A 15822-nucleotide genomic window follows, 5' to 3' on the forward strand; every position below is an offset into this window, starting at 1 on the left:
TGGACTCCTGTGGCCATGTCACACGGACACTGAGTGGGGCTCTCGGCCCAGAGGCTCCAAGGAGGGCTGTTCCCGTAACAGTCTGTCCAAATCACCTCCCCTCCCCGCCGCTTCCCTGACCCTGAGTGTGTCCAGTCACCCCTGCCAGCCGGGCCCTGGCCGGTAGCCAGTCCCCCGGGAAAGCGGCTCCACCACGAGGCCCAGTCAGTGCGGTGTGCCCCCGGGGCTGTGTGAGGCCCGCTCCATCGGACAACCTCCTGGACCTCCCACCTCCCCAGGTGGCCAGGACCCCACCAGCTGTGGTCAGAGAGGCGGCTGCCGCTCACAGCCCCAGCCAGCACGGACCAGGCACACAGACAGAGTCAACTATGAGAGGGCATCCCAAGTTGGGTCTGGCTGGACGTCAACAGACTAAGGGTCCCTGGTCCCTGCTGGGTCCCTGCTGGCACACAGCCTCACAGGTGATCTGAACCCGGACGCCAGAGCTGAGGGTGTGCAAGTCTCGCTGTCCTGCGGGGGGGGGGGGGGGGGCTGCAGACCCCGAGGCAGCCCAGGGGTCTAGACCCTGCTGCTGGACCTGAGGGCTCAGGTGCGGGACACACACAGCCCAGATGCCAACACCCCCCGCCCCCCGACTCAGGCACCTGGACTTACCTTCCAGCCTGCGTCAGGCTGAGTGTGGCTGTGAAAGCAGGATCCAGAAGCCGGATGAAGACGCTTCTGGCAGGGGCCCTACCCTGGCCACCCTGGCCACTGGGGCCACTCACACTACCTCCTGAATTTGGGACCCGGCCCCAGTCCTGGCCCCCGGAACCACGCTCATGCTGGACAACCCCATCTAGGAACATCGATGCCCCCAAACCATGTACGCCGTCTTCTCTTCATCTGCTTTTCCCTGAATGCAGGGATTTTTTGGCAAGGCTCCCTGGGGTCACTCAGCACCACAGTCCCTGAAACAGGCCTGGGGGCTTCAGAGAGACCTCAGGAGATGTCCTGTGATGACAGGTGTGGTTCTGGAATAGTTCTCCCCATGTCACCTGGCGCAACTTCTGTGCCTGGCAGGTGTCTATCTGGTCTTCACGAGGTCTCCCTCCATGAGGGGGCCTCAACCTACCTTCTCCCCTCCCTCCTCCCCTCCCTCCCTCCTCCCCTCCCTCCCTCCCTCCTCCCCTCCCTCCCTCCATGATCTACACTGACTGCAAAGCTCACTGAAGCCAAACTCCCCCAAGGGCTCCCCTGCCTCCGCCAGCCACCTCCCTCCACCTAAGTTTCCAATGGGCCTGCCCCTGGACATTTGCACCTTTCCCCCTGCTGATCCCTCTGCCTGAAGTACTCTCCTGCCCCTGCTTCATGGGGAACACAATACCAGAGGCTCTCATCCTCCAAGATGCTTCTCTGGACCCCTGCCCTGCACCTCCCCCCCCCCCCGTGAAACTTTCATCCCCGAAGCCCACCAGCCCCGTCAGGAACAGGGTGCTGTGGGCGGCTGCTCTCCAGGCTGGTTGTTCAGGGTGTGGGTTGGGAGAGCAGCTCCTTCAGAGCCAAGCCTACCCCCAGCATTCATGTCCTATGAAATTGGACCCCAGAGAGCAGTGGGAAAGAGAACAAGGCCAGAGGGCCCCACAGCACCAGCCCTGGGGCCGGGATTGGGAAGTGTGGAGGAGGCTGTTGGATTCTGGCCAGGGTCGCAAGGTGTAGCTCCCTCTAGGGGCCAGGACCTGCCTGGTGAAGCCCTCACCCCAACCCCCACCCCGGCTGGGCACGGCGGTCTCACCGACCTATCCAGTGCAGAATCCACAAGGCCGCCAGCATGAACTTCCAACACACACACCTGATCTTGTCACGATCCTGCTAAAACCTGATCGCTCCCCCCGGCCCTCCTGGACCCAGGGGCCTTCACGGCTACCCACTCACCTCCCACCTCCAGACCCTGCGCCTGCTGGGGCCTCCCTCACCTGTGAACACCGCGGGCTGCCATCCCTGCCCCTCCACAGCTCAGCTCCTATCTCCAGCTGGGGGAGCTGTCACATCACTTCCTCCAGGAAGCCTTCCCTCCCGCCCCCCGCCCCGAGCTGGTGAGGGCCCATCCCCCACGGCCTTCGCGTGCTCTGTGCAGCTGCTATCACCCCAGGATGCCGTGTCTCCGGGTTCAGGCCAGACAGGCAAAGCCGCGAGCTCTGGGGGTCGGGGTGCCATGCAGGGGGCCCGCGTCCGAAGGTGGGGCACGCAGGCAGGAAGTGCTGGCCTCGAGTCCCCAACCCGGGGTCTTCCTGGTCAGCGCGGGCTGGGAGACGGCGTCTCCCTGGGCTTCGGGCTCCTCGGCCGAGAAACGGGGCGCCGTCTCCCCGGCCGGGGGCAGCAGAGGCTTCACCCACAGCCCTGCTGCTCACCGGCGGGTGGCCTTGGGGTGACGTTGCCTGGCCTCATCTCCTGGGCCTGCAGACAGCCAGAGCCTGGGACTCGGCAGGAGGGGCGAGTCGGGGCGGGTCAGGAGCCAGCAGACAGGCCTCTGGCCCTTGCCTGACCGGCTGCCCCGGGAAGCTGGTCCCCTGAGTTGACCGCCCCTTGGAGGCCCTACTGTGGGGCCAAGTCCCGCGTCTGTTCCCAGCCTCGGTCTGAGCCCAGCAGCGCCGCTCTTACGCTGTTAGCTGTGGTACTCAGTACCGCTGAGGCCCAGAAAGGGCCGGCAACTTGCCTGAGGACAGCCAGCCTCGGGAGAGTCAGGCGAGGTGATGGAGCCCGCTGTGGCCGAGGCATCCTGCCTGCTCCCGTCACCCCGGCAGGCCTCCCTGCGAGCCCAGGGGACAGGGGCCTGGCCGGGAGCCCGGTCTCTCCCTTGCCCATGAGGCGGAGGGGCCGCTCTCGCTCCCCTTGGGGCCGCCACTGAGGACACTGGAAGGCGCTGGGAAGGTCACTGCCACCAGCACACAGCCTTCGGGGCCCGTGGCAGCGTGGAGAGCCGTGGGTGGGCACGGGCGGGCCCTCTTCCCCGTGCCCGGCTTCCCAAGCCCTGCTTTGGGCCTGCCCCAGGCCTGGGCTTGGGGAACTGCCCAGAGACAGCTGTGCCACAGCTGGAAGTAAAGGCTTGGGCGGGTGGGGGCAGGGCACAGGGGCCACTAGCCCAGCCTAGAGGGGGAGGGCTCTGTGGGGACACGAGGGACTGTTGGGCCAGCTGGCCGGGGCTCTCCTGGCAGGGAATGTGGGCCGAAGGCAGGAAGCCTGAAGGGGTCTGGTGTCACCAGAGGCCACAAAATGGAATGGTGACACAGGCAGGGGACCTGTCACGGGGAAGCAGTGACTGGTCAGCCAAGCTGAGGGCCATGGGGGACATGGGAGAGAACGACCCAGCTTTTTCCTTGGAAAGTCTCCTGCAACCCCAGCCAGGGGAGGGGCTGGAGCCCAGGAGAACGGGGAGGGCTGCTGGGGCACTCGAGTGGGGGTGCTCTTCAAGGGGCCTGGGGGCCGGAGTGGGGGAGGGCAAGGGAAGGGGCGGGGGCAGCACGAGGGCCACCTGGTTGTGTCACTCCCCGGGGTCTTCCAGGGTCGGAGCAGCGCTGTCCCCGCGCAGGCGCCCAGCCTGAAGGAGCTGCGTCGTACGCCCAGAGTGGGCCTCAAGTCTGGGGCCTGGGACCCCACCTGGTCCACCCTGGCTGGGGATGTCACTTTCGGTCACCCTGGCACCGTGCTTGGCCTCCACGTCCTCATTTGTCCAGTGGGTGCTGTCCAGCCTGTGGGGGCAGGGGTCACACGGGGTGCCCAGGGCCCAGTATGAGGGGCAGGAGCAGGAGGAGGGGCGGAAAGTCCTACCAGCCAGTGCCGGGGAGGCCTCCTGGCGGAGGCAGCTGGGGCTGGGGAAGGAAGGGGAAGCAGGCCGGAGGACTAGGGCAGCCAGCAAGACCAGGGGCAGGGAGGAGTGGCATGAGCCCCCGGAGGACCTCACTTCTTGCTCACGATGGCGGGGCCCCAACCTCTTCAGCGGCAGCAGAACCCAGAGCTCCTGCCCAGCACTGTGGCCTCCTCTGGGGCTGTGCCTCTCTTCCTCCCCATGATGAACTCCTATTCATCCTTCAAAGCCCAACAAAAATGGCACCTCACGTGTCTGCCCATCTGATAGATGCTCTGAGTACCAGCTTGGTGCTGGACCCGGGGCCCAGCCCGGGAGCGCCCCGTTTCCTGCCTGGGTCTCACGTTGTTGCCATGGTGATGGTCGTCCTCACTTGTGGGTCTCATGAGCTGTGTCTCACTGGTGTGGCTCTCAGTATGGTGACACTGAGATGTTGAGTTTGAAGATGGGGGAGCCAGGGGGCATGGGGGAAGCTTCAGAGCAGGGAGAGGAGTCCTGGGCCAGGCGCTGGGCAGCCTGTGGCCTTACCCCCGAGGCGGCATTCTGAATCCATGAGACACAGGCCTACCTCCTCCCGCCCGGGGGGCTGGCTAGGACGTCACACTTGACTTGGGCCCCTGCCATGTGACCCTTGCCAGGGTCGGGGGCTCAGAGCAGACAGCGTGGAGGACATCACGCTCTGAGCTCGCCCAGAGAAGGGGGCCCCGCGGCAGATGGAGGCCAGGGCAGCCGTGAGCCCCTTGGCTGGGAGGTATGCGGGCTGCGGCCTTTGTGCTCTGCCTTGGCTCCGTCTGAGAGCCAACGGTGCGCGTTTGCTGGCTCCTCTGGGGCTCGGCCCACTTGCTGCCCACCCTGGCCTCCCCTCACTGCAAGGGCACTCCATATGGAATGTTAAGTGGCTGGGCCGTGATGCCCCTGGGTGCCTGGGAGTGGGCACCTAGGAAACGTGTCCATCCATGGTAGGCTTCCTGCCCGGTGCAGGAGGGGCCTGGGCGGTGGGGCAGGGACCCCAGTCATACCTGGGTGGCTCGGGCCTGCCGCCTGCAGTCCCAGCTCGGTCCCCTTTGGCCAAGCCCTAGGACTGCCCGTGCATTTACTTCCGGTCTGCAAAATGAGGCCGATGTTAAGCACAGGGGAGAAGCCTCCCCCGCGGCTGCTGGGGGCTCTCCCAGGGTCCCCGTGGACGTGCAGGTGGCAGGAGGGCAGGAGGATGGCCAGCGCTCATGCCTTCTCTCTGCCCTCCCAGAGGCCACTGCCCGTCCCGCACTGGCCCAGCCCTGAGGGGTGCAGCTCCCTTTCCAAACATCCAGCCAGCATAGACGCAGGCCCAGCCTCCAGGTGCCCCAGAGAACTGACCAGCCCCACAAGGGGCCTGCCCACAGGGAGCCCATTTCCGGTCCCAGGAACCGCAGCTGAAGCTGCCTACCAGGAGCCCACCGAGTCTTCTGGGGCTCCCCTCCCTCCCACAGTCCCCTCAGGGAGCACACACAGCTGAGCACACCCAGCCAGGGGAGCTGGCTGAGAATTTGCCTCTAGCCGGCCCATCAGAGAGAAAGAGAGAGTTTTGCACAGAGTAGGGGCGGGGAGTGTGATGGAGGTGTGGACTTCTCCGCCTTGTCAGTGGGAGCCTGCCTGTAAGGGCAGGCACAGGGGAGAAAGCGGGCAGCAGAAATGGTGGAGGCAGGGTCCCCTTGATCCAGCCATGCCTGATGCTGGTATAGCTCCTGGAGTTTTGGTGGTCTAAGGCTATAAAACCCCCTGGGCCTGAGCTGGTTTGGCTTGGGTTTCTGTCACCTGCAACAATAGCTTCCTGATGGATTCTGAGACTGACTCGAGGAATGACCTGCACTTTAGAGCATGAGTGGTCCCCAGTGCCCAAAGAGGGTCCCTCGCCCTTCCACCACATCGGCGTACCACATAGCGACCCCCCAGAGGTCCCCATTAACAGCACATACAATCACACTCTGTGAGGGCGGGGCTCCTCATTCCTTTTCTTACTCTGTAGCTTGCAGACTCCTATTCATGCTACAAAACCCAACTCAGGGCTTACCCGTCCCAGGAAGCAATCTGTGAACTCTCCTCCACCCCACCCCTGCTGTTTCTCTTATGCCTCCAAAGCCCAGACAGCCCCTCCCCTAACCCTACTGTGTAGCCATTGCCCATTCCGGGTCTGTCTCCCAGCTGAAGGATCTTTTGGAAGGCAGGACCCCCAGGGTGATGCCTCACGGTGATGAACATCCTGTTCTGGCCAGTCTGCAGTCGAGGCTGCCCTGGGCCATGAACGGACGGCCTCTACTCCAGCCGTCCATGGAGGCCCGTGCCAGCAGTTAGAAATGTCTGGGTACAAGTGCGGGGCCAAGAGGAAAGATTACTTCCAGGAAGGCTCCCCAGAGGTGGAGAGGCCGGACCCTGGCCTCCGGGGCTGTCTGTGCAAGAACGTCTGGTGGCCCAGGCAAGATGTGCATCTGCCAGGCTGTGGGACCTTGGGCAGGTTTCTTATTGTCAAGATGGGGGGCGGGGGAGGAACACCCACAAGAGGGTCGGATGACATGGGCAGTGTCGGGCGTGTGTGAACAGAAGCTGGGTTGGGGGTGTGGCGGCAATGGCGGGGCTCCCGTGGAGTTGATGGGGAAAGGAGGCAGCTGGAGGGGCGTCCTCGGCGGAGGCGCGTCCTCGACGGAGGCACCAACAGAGGCCGGGCGCCATGCCTTCCGAGCAGGGAGGCCTCCTGTGGCTGGAGGGAGAGACTCAGCCCTGCTGAGCTCCCAGGAGCCAGGGATCCAGCGGAGGCTGCGCACCAGGCAGGGGAGGACAAGGAGACGTCTGGCCCCTCCAGGCCCTACAGCGGCTCCCTCTGGGGGGTGGGCGCTGTGCTGGGCAGAAGAGCGGTCTGGCCTTGGCCTTGGCCACCCCAGGACCTCCTCGCCCAGGCCCAGTGAGGCCGCCTGTCTAAGCACCACCTTGGCTGTCTGGGTCTCCTAGAACAGCAGAGTCCCCGAGGCTCCGCCCGACTCCCATTCTGCTAACCCCCACACCCACCAGGCTGCCTCAAGGCCAGCCAGCCACCACCCCCGGCCCCTGCCAATGAGGCAATCTCACCTGTCCTGCCGCCTCCCCCTCCCTGGGACACGGGTTAGCCGGGCTGGAAGGGCCTCCATCTCTCCTGCCCAGGGGTACCCCGCTCCCATCAGTGGCCACGGGTGGCACTTGCTGACCACCCGCTGGCCATTCCCACGCTCCCCGCCCCCTCTGCCACCCGCCTGTCCTTGGGAGTCTAGAACTTTGGGGGGCGGGTCTCGGGGATGCTGAGAGATACCTCCAGGACGTCCTTGGGACCAGCTTCCTCAAGGCTCCAGGAGGGTGCTGACCGCCCAGGGGCGCCGAGCAGTGACCGTGCTGGTGACGACAAGCAGTGTTTACTGCTTACCGTGTCTGTGCTGGGCGCAAGGTGTGCAGAGGGGAGAGGGAGACCCCTGTCCTCAGGAGACACTGCTGTGTGACCCTGGGCATGATGCTGACCTCTAGGCGTCAGTGCTCCCGTCCCAGGCATGCGGGTGGGAAATCTGACTCAGCCACTGTTGTGGGATCCGCCGAGACCCTCAATGATGAGTCCCCACGCAGGCCTCTGGCCGCCTGGCACGTGGTGGATAACGGGGGCTTTTGTCCTGGACCTTCTCCTGCCATTTCGAGGCTGCTGACTGTGACTCGGGCCGCACAGCCATCTGCGTGGAAGGGATGGCCAGCCTCACCCTCCCGGGGTTAGCGTCTGGTCTCCAGAGGGGGAAACTGGAGCTCAGAGAGACACAGGTCATGTGGCCCAAAGCCATGCGGTGGGGGTGGGGAAGCGTCCAGACAGCCGCGGGGTTGGACCTCAGCCCGGGAGTCAGACCCCGGCCGCCGCAGTGCATGGGACCAGCAACAGGTGGCGGTCCTTCTGGTGGCCAGACGGTGGGCTGTCCCTTGTCTCCCCCATCCCCTCCCCTGCCTGCCGCTAGAGCACTGGACCCACCCAGGGGGTGCGGTGAGGGGAGAAGGGGCCCTGCCTCCCACGGGGGTGGGGGTGCTGGCTGATGCTGCATCCGCCCCACATCACCCCCTGCCCCGTGCTGGTGATGCACAGCCTAGCGGGCCTTGGGATTGCGGTGGGGAACTTGGCGCTGCAGGCCCGAGCGGCCGGGGGCCAAACCCCGCCCTCCCCGGCCTACGCGGCCCTTTTCCCCGGGCGCCGCGCGCCCCCTGGTGGCCGCCCCAGACCGCACGACTGAGAGCGGACCGCAGCCCCCGCGCGTGGAACACGCAAGCTCAGAGTGGTCCCTGACCCTTAAGCTCAGGTCCCCCTCGTTGTGTAAATGGGGAAACTGAGGCTCACGGAGTGGTCAGGAGCTCTCCTAGTCCCACAGGGAGAGAGAGAGGCCGGGACTGCTGAGGTCAGACCAGTGTCCGCGTTCTTGCTGGGTGTGCTCAGGACCCCTGGCTGGGGGGCGGAAGGCACGTGGTTGTGTAAGGCACACGGGGACCCCGGCCCCGCCCTGCAGGGATTCAAGACACGGCTGGGCTCGTGCAGTCACCTGCCGGTGGCTCTGGTCTGTGTGCTCTGGCCAAGTCCGAGCCCTCCCTGCCGTCCCCCGCAGCCTCTCCGAGTGACCACGCTGAGCCACCCCGGAATAAGCGGGCACGGGTCTGCGCGACCCACCGGAGCCAGGCTCTGCCCAGCCCCCAGGCCCACCTTGCACAGCTGCCGGCCTCAGACCTAACTGTCCATCTCGGCAGGAGAGAAGTGATGGCTTTGCGTCCACCGGGACCAAGGCCTTGCCTTAGACCAGAAGCACCAGGAACTATATCTCTGTTCCCGTCCTTGGGGGTCCTGGCCCTCAGCCTGCTTCAGGGCTCCTCAGGACACTGTGGTTCACTGTGCAGCTCTAAGCCCCTGGCGGCTGGGAGCTGCCTGGGACATCATCGGGGCCTGGCTGTCCTCGCAGGAACCCAAACAGTTTCACAGGACACCCACACTGGACAAGGCCGCTCTGGGACCCTGATGGGTCAGGACAAAAGCGAGACCCCTGGAAATCACTGAACACGGGTGACAGCGTGAACATCCTTCAGGCCACAGAATGGGGCTGAATGCGGCCCCTTCAGGCCGTGGCCATGGATACTCCCAAGACGGCGGCCCCCGACCCCCACTCTGGCCTTTCAGACCTGCCTGTTCCAGGAAGCAACACCTGGGAGACCCATCTCTGCTAAAGGACTCGGGCGGGGCATGAATTCTCTGCCAGAGACAGAGACCCAGACCTGGCCTCATGCCCAAGAACACGTCCTCTTCCCCTGGGTCACTGAAGCCCCAGCTTCCCCCTCAAACTCCTCCTGCCGGGGGCCACCCACAACTCCAGGTCTCCAAACAAGCCAGTGCCCCATTCTCTCAGGCTTGGGGGACCTCTCCGTTCCTTTGGGGAGTCTGGGCTCCGGCCCAGGGCCACCACTGCCTCGCACTGCCACACGGTGTCGCTGTCGGGAAACGCACCGTCCCGCGGCCTGGGAGGGGACTGGGGAGCTGCCGGGCCACTGCGGGCGGGACAGAAGGAGGCGCTCGCCGCCTGGGCGGGGCAGTGCAGCCGGGCCTGCGCCATGGGCCAGGCCGGGCCCTTCCTGGGTCCTTCCTTCCTCAGTTTACAGACGCCCCCGTAGGACTGGGGGCGTAAAGTGCGTGTAAGCCAGGACAGGCTGGTGATCGTGGAGGTCACGTGTTGTATTCTGTGCGTGATGAAAGGATTCACTACACATATTGTGCACATACAACGTTTCCAGAAGTTCATGGCCAGCCGTTTGGTTTTACAAAAGACCTCTATTAGTACCTGCTTTTGCTAACTGCAAAAAATCCACAGAAGACTTGTTTTTATGAAAATAAGAAGGGGGGGGATCTCATTCACCACTGACTTCACCACGAGCCGATGCAGAGGCAGGGCGCGCCCCGAGCCGCCCCTTCCCCGGGACCCCTCAGCGCCCGCCGCCGCGGCTCTAACCGTGTCTGCGAGCACCTGTGCTCGATCTTGAGTTATGTTGTGCATCCGTTAGCAGGATGTGTCCTGAGAGCGCCCGAAAAGTCTAAGAGAGGTGGTTTGTTAGGTCCGGGAGCCCTCCTTTTCTTTTCATATAAAGTAATGGTAACCGTTCCTTTGCTTTATGCCATTTTGGTTTAGGGATGTTTTCCTAGGGTATGTTGTGCTTTTGGATAGCGGGGGAAACCTGTGTTCATTTTTTCCTTCAGATTTTATTTTTTCATTTTTTAAAAAAAGATTTTATTTATCTATTTGACGCAGAGAGAGAAAGAGAGAGCACAAGCAGGGAGTGAGAGAGGGAGAAGCAGGCTTCCCGCCGAGCAGGGAGCCCGATGCGGGGCTCGATCCCAGGACTCCGGGACCATGACTGGAGCCGAAGGCAGATGCTTAACCGACTGAGCCACCCAGGCGCCCCTTTCTGTTGGATTTTAAAGGAAACTGAAATGAAACCTCTTTGTGTCTCCTAGCAGCATGTGGGCTGCAGCTCAGTGCCCGCCAGACTGAAGGACAGGCCAACCCCGCCACATGACCCCAAAAGCGAGGCCCCATGTGATGCTGGGCCTCTGCCCCGACCCGTCACCCTGGCCCTGGGTGCTGTGTGGCCCTGGCCCAGCCCTCAGCACTATCCTGGCCTGCAGAGCCCACCTGCTGGTCTGCCCAGGCTAGAGCCCCGCCAGGAGCCGCAGCCCAGATCAGGCAGCAGGTGGCGTCAGATGTCCAGTCACAGCCGGGAACTCGGTCCTCCTGCCCACCCCGCCCTGCTCCAGCGCCGGCCTGCGACCCCTCCTGCCCCCGCTGAGCTCTCCGAATGGCTGTCTCTGACATCATCACGCCACCATGCCAGGTGGGATGGGGAAACCGAGGCTGGATGAGTGGAGCTACCGTCCTGGGCCCGTGTCCCCGAAGGTGGGGCCCTTTCCGCCACCCCGCAGGGCCTTCTAGCGCCGGACGAGGGACAAGAGTAAAAGCTGTTTTGACCAGGCTGACAGCACCATCCGGTGTGTTCAGGACTGAACTGCTTCCATATACCGCTGAGGGCCGCACGATGGGGAACTCTGCCCCCTGCCCCCTGTCCCTGCCTCTCCCCGCGGCACTCAGGTTCCCATGTTGGTGGGTTCTGATACCCTCATCTCTAGGGACAGCCCGGTGGCAGAGAAGAGACTGGAAGTTGGTTGGCCGGAATGTGGGGAAGGACATATGTGATCCAGTGTAAGCCACATCCTCCAAGAAGCTGTCCCTGACTACGGGGCTGGGTCCAGGGCTCCTTGGGGCTTTCCCAGCCCCCGAGCCACTCCAGACACAGGGCTGACCACAAGAAGTGGCTGCTGCGTGTCCCCGTCTTCTCCCCACCGGGCTGTGAGCTCCCACTGCAGGGCTGGGCAGAGCAGAGGTGCCAGGAGGAAAGACTGAACTCAAGGACATTGGCTTCAACACAGACGATCATGGTCAGAGGTGGAGCCTGAGTTGCGGACCTGAGGAGGAGGGGGCTGTGTGTTCAGAGCCCCAGAGAGCAAGACAGAGCAGGAGGGGTCCAGGTGGGAGCCTGTGCAGGTGTGAGGAGGGGGCTGGGCCCAGGAGGCCAAGGGTCGGGAGAAAGGGATTAGAACTCCCAAGAAAATTCGACGGCAGAGGGAGCTGAGGTGCAGAGAAGGCAAGGATAGAAATGATCTTCAGGGGACACAAGTGGCCAGGCTCGGCCGCTAAGACCACGGGTGAGGAGAAGGAGGTCAGTGCCCAAGTTTGTCCCCCACCCTGCTGCTGGAGGACGGGAGAAGGGATGATGGGGCACTCCACCGGGACGGCCTCTTCTTTGTCTCCAATTGCAAACTCCTACACAGCCGTCAAGATCCAGCTCAGATGGCCCCTGGGGTTGGAAGACTTCTGTTCTGAGCTCCCACCAGCCCCGACCCCGGGTGCCACAGAAGCAGCTCGGAGCCAGCAGGCTGCGGACGGGTGAGCTGGAGACGCCAGCAGGCGGAGGCCAGGATGCTCAGGAGGGCGGCTGGGGCCAAGACGGTGGCTTGAGCACAGTCGTGGTGGGAGGGGCTGGGGCACCAGGAGGAGGGGCTTGCCAGGGCCTCAGGCTGCTGTGCAGGGGCCCGAGAAGTGTCGGTCTTCGTCGGCCCTTCTGGGCCCCTGGCTCGGTCAGGAGCCCCCTCTGGTCCTTGTCCCAGAGTCCTCATTCTGGGTCACTGAGGACTGTCCTCACTCTGTCTGTTCCCTGGTCAGGCTGGCGATTGGGTGACCATGTCAGTGTCCAGCTCGGTGTGCCTTGGGCTGTCGGCAAGAGCCAGCCTGGAGCTGCCTCTCGCGGGAGGCCGTGGGCAGACTGGGGGGACTGGCCCCAGCAGCGTTCTTGGGTGCTCGGTGCTCCCTCAGGCACGGCCGGGCCCCTTCTCCTTCCCAGACTCCGGAATCGTGGGGACGGGGAGGCAGCGGCTGTCGATGTGAGGCTCGAGACCTCTGGGAGAAAGACGAGGGCACCCTTGGAGGGGAGGGGGCAGCTGGCCCAAGGAGAGAAACCAGAAAGGAGGGCTACCCCAGGAACTGTCCTGAGGGGGCCGGCCCAGGAGATGAGCGCCCCGTGTGGATGTGGCTATGCAGGCCGGGCCCCGGCCTGGGCCTGGAGCTGCGGACAGGGGTCCACGCCACCTGCAAGGAGTTCTGGGGGCGTCTCTCCACAGGATGGGCGCGGAGGGGCACGTCTGGGGCCTAGGGTCTAGGACCGAACCTGCTGGAAGGACCCACGGGCCTCTGCGCCCAGACACGGCCCCCCACGGTCCCCCCTCTGCTGGGGCAGATGCTCCCTGCCCCCACCCGCGTCCCCCCCTCCAGTCCCAGGACTTTCGGAAGGAACGGGCAGGACTCTAGACACATGTCAGAACGGCTTTTATTGGCGTCGAGGACTGCATACCACAGGCTCCCACCCCCCCGGCCTGGGGCTCGCGGTCCCCAAGTCACCTGCTGGGGCTAGCGGCGGGCCCTCCTGTGCGTACGTGTCTCTGGGCTCCTCAGGGAAGGCAGTAGGTTGTATAGTTATCTTCTGAGGGGGCAACATCACTGCCCTGAAACCACACAACCTACTACCTCACCCCGCCGGCGCCCCGGGAGTGCGGGAGGGCCCGCGGTCCCGCCACTGCCCCACGCCCAGCCCTGGCCCCTGCCTGGTGCTCGGGGGCCACCAGAGCTGAGCTGGAGGGCTGGGCAGGCGCGGGGCAGGAGGGACAATCCGGAAGGCACAGACGGTGCAGCCCACACCGTCCGCCTGCAGGTCGTCAGGGGTGGGGTGGAAGGAGCCGGTGTCCCCGAGGGGCCACGCAGTGCTCACAGAATCCCCCCACTTCCTGCCTGGAATGGTGAGTGGTGAGGGATGGGGTGGCCTCCGCGCCCCTCGCCAGTGTGGGGGCCGTCGCTGACCAGAGGCCTGACGCTAAGCGGGGCAGGCTGCTGAGGGCGCCAGGGCGCATGCTGGGGTTCCCCGGGGGGCTCCCTGAGGGCCTGCCCTGCAACCCAGCCTCGTCCTCTGGGTCCACAGCTGCTCCCCCGGGTGCCCACTGCCGGCCACAGGGATGGAGCCGCGGACAGAGTCCAGATGTGGGGGGGTGGGAAGGCGGGGAAGAGAGGCAGGCGGCAAAAACTACCCCACGGGCCCCCTGCTCTCAGCGCCACGTGGAGGCACGGAAGGGTCAACTTTGAGCCCTCCCCTGCTCTGGACACTTCACACGGTCTCGTCTTCAATCCTCACTTGTCCCATTTCACAGAGAAGGAAAATGAAGCCCAAAGAGATCAAGAGACCTGCCCAAAGTCACATAGCAAGTGGACGATCAATCTGCCAGACCTACTGCACGGCAGCCCGTCCCCTCCCCCGCCTGCACCTGTCCCCTCCCCGGCCAGGGTCCTACTGCCCATGCCCGCCCTGTCCTGTCCCCTCCCCGGCCAGGATACTGCTGCCCATCCCCGGCCTGCACCTGTCCCCTTCCCAGCCAGGATCCCACTGCCCACACCCTGACCTGCACCTGTCCCCTCCCCAGCCAGGGTCCCGCTGCCCATACTCCACCTGCTCCTATCCCCTCCCCGGCCAGAGTCCCGCTACCCACGCCCCGGCCTGCACCTGTCCCTTCCCCAGCCAGGATCCCACTGCCCACGCCCCGCCTGCACCTGTCCCTTCCCCAGCCAGGATCCCACTGCCCACGCCCCGCCTGCACCTGTCCCCTCCATGACCAGGGTCTGGGCGCTGTCCATCGGCGATATTACAACCACTTCAGGAAAGACAGTAGATCGTATAGTTACGCATAGTAGGGCAGGGCCCCAAACTATACAACCTACTACCTCACCCCAAAGGGCCGTCGGTCGTGGCGCAGGGACGGACTCCCTGGTTTCCAGAGGCACCTCCTGGAGTGGGGCCGGAGCGCTGGGGGGACGGGGCTGGGGACAGGCCAGCTGGGTGCTCAGGGCTCGGGGGTCCCACCGGGGGACTCCCCACACCAGCTATGCAGAGGAGGCCACACACAAGAAAACCAGCAACCCGCGGGAAAGAGTGAGGAGACAGGAGGGAGGGGACAGGGACAGGTATCGCGGTGTGGTCTTGGGGCTGTTAGGGTGACTGATCACCCCCATCTGGACAGGAGTGGCCATAATGTTCCCGAGGGCCATCTCCTGCCCTGGTGACACTGGGAGGAAGGCCATCCTGCCATACAGGGGGGCCGGATCTGTCCCCATGTCAGGAGACGCCCCAGGATGCTGTTCTTCCCTTCAGACCAGGAAGCCGGCTCCCCCCGGAGAAGGCGGCTGCGGCAGGGCTGGAGACCCCGCAGGGCTCTGCCCTCAGTGCCCGACGGCACAGTCAGCCTGCGTTAGCGTCGCCATGGCCAGCAGGCCACCACCTTCCTAGGGGCCCCGAGGGGAAGCTGGTGAGGCGAGTGCTTCTGTGAACCCATCTTAGCGGTGAGCACACCGGGCCCAGAGCGGTAACATCGCTTTTGCAGGGTCACACAGCAGGCAGATGACGGGGAGGAGGTGAGAGCATTCTGCTTTCTGCCTGGTGAAACGGTACGAGCGCTCTGAGCTCTCCGGCCGCCAGATCGCCTTCTAGCCAGCCCCAAGCAGGCTGCCTCCTCTAGGCAGGCTCCAGGCTGGGCTGTGCCACGCAGTCCTTACAGGCCTGGTGAAGCTGGGCGGAGATGGGTGGGCTGTGGGGTCCCTGGCCCCTTCTCAGGGCAGAGGGTTTCTCTTGGGCTCTGCTGGGTTTGGCCTCGCCTGGTCCCGCAGAGGGAGGTCTCGGGCCCAGCCCCCAAAGCAGGGGCAGCTGCCACTCCTGAACGAGCTCTGGGAGTCCTAAAGCCCCGCCAAGTGCCCTGTGGGGTGACTGGCTGCCATGAGCCTCACATTCCTCGGACAAAAGAGGCCGAGGACCTGGCCCCCAGCCCAGGGCTCCCTGCTGAGTGTCCCAGAGGACTTTGGGCTTCAGACTCAGCCGCTGAGACCCCGATGCCTGCAGGCGGCAGAGACCCCCCCAATTCTGACCGCTGCCCCCGCAGGCTGAGGGCGGCACGAGGTGGGGGGGCCCAGCGGGTGGAGCCAGCTGTAAGACCAGGCTGCCCTCCCCGTGCATCTCTGGGCACATCTTACAACCCCGTGGGCTTCGATTTCCCCGCTGGGATGCGGGGTCAGTACAGGAGCTGTCCCTCGGGGTGTCTGGGTAGCACCGGGCCACCCTTAGCAGAGCCGGAACCCAAGTGTGCCACGACGGAGATTCCGACACCCCCTGTCCCGCGGTCTGCACCCGCCTGCCCTCCCCCAGGCCCGGGCTTAAGCTCCAGGGCTCGCAGCGAGAACCAGGAGGGCCCCGGCCGGAAGACACGGACTGCACGCCGGGCCAGCCCATGAGCTGGGCCCCCCCCGGGCTGGGGCGAGCGAGGGAAACGA

This window comes from Meles meles, chromosome 7, assembly GCF_922984935.1.
Source record: "Meles meles chromosome 7, mMelMel3.1 paternal haplotype, whole genome shotgun sequence".
Classification (NCBI taxonomy): domain Eukaryota; kingdom Metazoa; phylum Chordata; class Mammalia; order Carnivora; family Mustelidae; genus Meles; species Meles meles.